The 6,015-nt window shown below is 44.5% G+C and overlaps 1 long non-coding RNA gene across 1 annotated transcript; it reads right to left on the reverse strand.

The window, feature by feature from the left end:
- Positions 1 to 1,768: 1,768 nt before the first annotated feature.
- LOC130392981 (uncharacterized) lies at positions 1,769 to 3,488 on the reverse strand. The gene is made up of 4 exons (XR_008897068.1): positions 3,401 to 3,488; positions 2,538 to 2,596; positions 2,325 to 2,396; positions 1,769 to 2,025 (listed from the first exon to the last, which is right to left on the reverse strand). It is a non-coding gene; the product is annotated as an uncharacterized LOC130392981 (long non-coding RNA).
- Between the last annotated feature and the right edge of the window lie 2,527 nt (positions 3,489 to 6,015).

A 6,015-nucleotide genomic window follows, 5' to 3' on the forward strand; every position in this document is an offset into this window, starting at 1 on the left:
GTATTGCAATGTGACAGTAAGGTAGTGGTCTTGACTGAAACTCGTCCAACCATCTGCTGTGATTGCTGCATTTGTGACATGTTTCAGGTCTGTGATCAGATTGCTCTTTTCAACCCCATACCAAGCAGGAATCAGATGATTAGTTAAACTGTCTCTGTTTGGGGCCTTGTATTTAGAGTTGAGTCTTTATCATCTCCCTACAGAAAATATAAGGTAGGACTAGGAATGAATAAAACAGAACTATACTATAAAAACTTTGAAATGTGTTATTTTCATTAGAAAAGAAAATCTGGACAATATACAGCATATTAACCTACCGAAATTCCAAGGACTCTACTGTGGTAAATGGGTGCAAACCCTTTACCACAAACTTAGTCACTGCTCGGTGACATTCGTTTATCCTCGCCTCAGTCATTCTATTTCTCCCTGCCTCTGTGAACGGAGTAGCTAGAGGTGCACGTGAGCTACTTGCTGTAGACTCTGAGCCGGTGTAAGAGCCAGCCTCTGAGCCAGCCAGACTCTGGCCATCATACTCGTCTAAATTTGATGGATAATGGAGATTATTCGTACAGTATACGTTTACACAAAGGAATGGCCCTCACATTAATTAATTAGGAGTATGAGTTTAAAGTTACCTTCGGCCTTAGATGGCGTCCCGATAGCTCCGCTGCTGATTGATTCACTTGCGTCGCTTGTTAGGACTCGGAGTGTGTCAAACACGCGACATTCCTGGATGTGAATTGCATGCTGTGTAGCCAAATGTTTAAGCATATTGGAGGTAGTTCCCCCCTTTGCTGAAATTGACATTTTGCAATTGTTGCAAGTGGCAATTTTGTCGTTTATACGCGTGAAATATAGCCATACTTTAGAGCGCTTCTTCCTCGGAGACGCCATGCTGCGTTCTGAATCAAAACAACGTCGTCTTGACGCATTTGCTGCGACCGGAACCGATAAGCGGAATCGTTAAGCAGGCTTGCTAACGATTCCAAGGAATCGGTAGACTCGGCACCGGTTCTGAACAAGAACCGGTTCTCGATTCCCATCCCTATGTGTGTATGTAGTATATATTTATATGTGTGTGTGTTTGTATTTGGAAGCTTCCCTGGAAAGACAGGCTAATCTCTCTCTGACATGACTGAGTGATTTTGGAGCAGCAGCATCTTGCCAGCCAATTCTTCATCATCCCTGTCTCTCCCAGTGGCGGAGCCAGGAAATTTCCATTGGGGTGGCCAGGATGGGGCCAGTGATAATTTTTGGGTGGCAAGCATGTGTCTCACCAGGAGATGCAGAGCTATTTAAGACACATACAGCAAACATCTCAACATTATTCGGAATTCAGATGAAGGTGCAATAGAAAAGTATTCAATATATTTAAATTGTTCTTATACCTAAAGGCAAAGTAACAAAGAAGCTAAAACTTAAAAAAGAATATACACTTATTCTGTATTCATAGTTTTTAAACTGTGTTGATTTACCGATTGCTATTTGTGTTTTTATTTGTATTGTACGACTGAGTCGAACAATGGTTGTACAGATATGCATTGACAGCAAGGTATTCTATTTTATAGTAGAGATGTCCTCAGTTTATGGCGACAAGCCAAGTCAATTCTCTGTGTATCATCAGGAATACAAAACAAGGATACAAAGGATACAGTCTGATCACAATATGGATTTATCTTTAAATAAAAAAAAGTATAAAATACTGAGCTAATGTATAGAAATATGAAAATAAATAAAATAACATCCTGAATACAATTTGCTGAATTCCAACAAATATGACAAGCATTAACAGCCTGTTTAAATAAGCAGTGTCAATTTTTCTTCAATTCGATTCATAAACATCTATCAAACACATAATAACAAACATCATATTCACAATGGGTATTAGGCGGACTCTGCAAGATTAGATTCAAGTTTGAGCCACATTTACACATATCAGACAGAATCCAAACAGTGACATCTCATTAAAACTGAACACTTCAAAGACTGTCCTTAAAGATCTATCGGTTCTTGATTTGGAAATGTCTGTTTGAAAATGGAAAAAAAGGCATATTAAATTATTAAATTACAGCAGAGATTAATAACAATCAAGATAAACTCATACATTGGAGTGTACTATCCCATGTTACATCTAATGGATTATCTGAACACTATAATCTGCTTAAAACGTTATAGATTTGAGGCCATTCATCCAACTCTACTCCAGTTGAGGACGGTGAGTGGTATGACTCATACCTGTTTATGAATTATCAGGCCACTGTATCAGATTGTGCAAAACTGAAGTGGAATTAATGTGTCCAGTATGTGTGAAAGAGTGAGTATACCTGGAGGTACCTTGGGCCGCCACTCGTTGTTGGAGGCTCCTCTCTCTCGCTGTCTGAATCTTCTGTGGGAATCTAAATATATATATTAAAAACATTAATAGGTGTTTAAATTATTTTCCACAAGGTGTAATAATCCACTATCCAAGTATTTCACAGATACAAAAGATTAAAATTCAGAAGAGTACAACATACAATGTAAGATTGACAATTTACCTGGGGATCCACTGGGGCCACTCCTCAGGGAGGACTCTTCTGTTCTGCTCTCGATCAATCTTTCAGAAACATCAAAAATAATTACAATAAGGTGTACAGGTAATTTTCCTAAAGGTTTTATAATGCATGCTATATAGTGTTTAACAAACACACTATAAGCTAAAGTATAATATTAGTGAAAGTGTCTCTGGGTAGCAAATACAAATATGCCATACTTTAATGTACTGAAAAAACAAACTGATATGTTTTACAATGCACTTTCAACCTGACTGTATATGAATAGACAAACTTTAAGCCAATTGTAAATAAGATAACCTCATACCAAGCTGTACTATATGTGAGTCTCTATACTGTATACCTGGAGGTCCATTTAAGTTGCTGCTCTCTGGGGGCTCCTCATCCTCGCTCTCTGCCTGTTTTTTCTCCATCTCACCCTCATTCTTTGCCTTAGCTGACTTCTTTCCACTTGCCCTGAAGAAGTCGCTATGTCTGCCTTCTTCCTCTTCATTATTTTTCCCTCTTTAATGACACTTATCCAAAATGCAGCATAAATAGGCTACTGTATATACCTGACACAATCATAACACGTTCTGGCAACAATAGCAGTTAACAGCAAATAACTAGATCGAAAGTCGATCCGAAGTTGCAAAAACAAATACGTGTAGAGACTAGAGAGATTATATTAAAACACTGTACACAATCTCGCAACGTAGTTATCAAATACAGCATAGCATATAGCAATTTTAACAGTTTACTATGTTCTCCTCCGATCTACCTTGCTTCTAAACTTTGCAAAATAGATAGTCATGGGTGGGATAGTCAGTTATTAGAAGACAAAAACAGCATCCATTATGATATCATACCTTTCTGTTTTGGGTTTCTTCACTTAGCCGCAGGTGCCGGTCGAAGCGTCAGGTGGTAACAGGCATTCAGGGCATGCTTGAGCCGTTTAATTCAAATACAGGACGTGTGCGCCCTGCGCGCGGCTAAAGGGTCCGGCAGTGTACTAGCGGTGCGAGAAAGGTTCCGCATTTTTCCACAGCCGTCAAAACTTTTGACCGCTGTAATCCGGTGCTTGGGGTGGCCAATGGGGTGGCCGAGATTCTACGGGGGGTGGCCGTGGCCACCCCCGGCCACCCCCTGGCTCCGCCACTGCGTGTCAAGCCCTGGATCAGAATCCAGAGACGCTTTAAATTAGGGATGGGCGTGAGGAATCGATTACTCGAGTACTCCTCGTTACAAATGAACTCGGTTGGTGGACAGGCAAACTCGAGTTTGCATATACACACACAAACAAAGTTTTCTGAAGCAAATGTTTCTGTCGGCGCCACTAACGCATGACGTGGGCACAAAGAAAATTAAATTCATCCATTTCCATGGCGCGTTCCGTGCCGTGTGCAGGCACGCCAGAATTCAAAAAGTTAAGAGATGGCGGTTAAAGCAAAGCGCAGCGAAGAATTTAAATACTTTAAAGAAATAGGAGATCATAAGGTGAAATGTAAAATATGCCAAGCGAAATCGAGCTACCAGAAAGTACTATGCGGCAAGCCGGCAACATATGCTCCTGAAACACAACGGTGAGTTCGGGAAAGCAGACCCGCAGCAACCAAGTGTGTCGGCTATTTTCACCACCGCAAGACGCAGCTGTAATCCCGGGCTTGTAGAGAAGATCACAACGTATTTCCATAGTCCATTTGCTGCCGTTTTATTTGATGCTTTAAATTATTTGCAATGGTTAGGCTACTTGTTTCGTTTTTGTTTTTTTTAAACCGTTACAGGCCTTGGTTCGACGTGATTTAAATTGTGAGACGCATATTTATTTTTGTAAGGAAAATGTGTTTTGAACGTTTGCAAAAATAAATAATGAATACTCTGATAACTCGGACTGTTTTGATGGAGAATAAGCATTACATGTTTGGTTGGTAAGATTGCCGTTCATCATCAGGCCTATTCCTGCTGCAGATGCGTTGCATTCTAAAAATAGATTCGATTTAACGAGTACTCGATTGATCCTCGAGGAATTCCTTCGATCACTCGAGTTTGGAATTTACTACTCGTGCCCATCCCTACTTTAAATGTTTTCTACCATTAGATATATAGGCCTAATAATCATGGTTTACCATAGAATATAATCATTAATTATTACCACAGTTACATCTTGTAACCTGTATGACGGCCATGGGGTGTGCGAGGGCTGCCTTGGGCATGAACATGCCGCTTGGCGGTCTCGCCGCTCTGCCTGTGTCGGCATTGTGCTGCACAGAAATTCCGGAAAAACGTCTCCCGCCCTCCGCCTCCACCCGGGCAGCAGCGCTCCGCTCCAAGCTCCCGTCGCCACCATAGGCCCCCGACAGCCACTGTCGCCGCGCCGCCGGCAGCTCCTCCTCCTGGCCCCCAGGCTTACCAGCCCCCTCATGGGGCTATGTCCCGCCCCACAAGCGCCGGCGAAGGCAATTACGGGGCGAGGGAGAAGCGTGTGACAGCCAGAAACACCTCTTTACTAAAGCCGGCTGTTTTCTCCCCACACAGTTAACGCCGGAGCCTACCGGCCCGGCCATAACTGTTTCACACGCATCTCCCACCACATATAGGCAGGCCGTCAATAAACCTCGTATTATTGATCGAGCCAGCCCTTCATTACCTTTACAAAAGCAGCCTTGCCCGGCTCCATCGCAGGCTGCGGTGAGCGGCCAGTAAAGGCCTCGGGCAGCGGGCTCATGGGGCGATGTCCTGCCTCACAAGCGCCGGCAATTACGGGGCGAGGGAAAGGGAGTGACAGCGAGAAACACCTCTTCAATAAAGCCGGCTGTTTTCTCCCCAACGCCGGAGCCTGCCGGCCCGGCCATAACTGTTTCACACGCATCTCCCACCACATATAGGCAGGCCGTCAATAAACCTTGTATTATCGAACGAGCCAGCCCTTCATTACTTTTACAAAGGCAGCCTCACCCGGCTTACCAGCCCCGCCCGCCTCCATCGCAGGCTGCGGCGAGTGGCCAGCAAAGGCCTCGGGCAGTGGGCTCATGGGGCGATGTCCCGCCCCACGAGCGCCGGCTATTACGGGGCGAGGGAGAAACATATGACAGCGAGAAACACCTCTTTACTAAAGACGGCTGTTTCTCCCCACACAGTTAACGCCAGAGCCTACCGGCCCGGCCAGAACTGTTTCACACGCATCTCCCACCACATATAGGCAGGCCGTCAATAAACCTTGTATTATTGAATGAGCCAGCCCTTCATTACTTTTACAAAGGCAGCCTCACCCGGCTTACCAGCCCCGCCCGCCTCCATCGCAGGCTGCGGCGAGTGGCCAGCAAAGGCCTCGGGCAGTGGGCTCATGGGGCGATGTCCCGCCCCACGAGCGCCGGCTATTACGGGGCGAGGGAGAAACATGTGACAGCGAGAAACACCTCTTTACTAAAGACGGCTGTTTCTCCCCACACAGTTAACGCCGGAGCCTACCGGCCCGGCCAGAACT

This window comes from Gadus chalcogrammus, chromosome 12, assembly GCF_026213295.1.
Source record: "Gadus chalcogrammus isolate NIFS_2021 chromosome 12, NIFS_Gcha_1.0, whole genome shotgun sequence".
Taxonomy (NCBI): Eukaryota; Metazoa; Chordata; class Actinopteri; order Gadiformes; family Gadidae; genus Gadus; species Gadus chalcogrammus.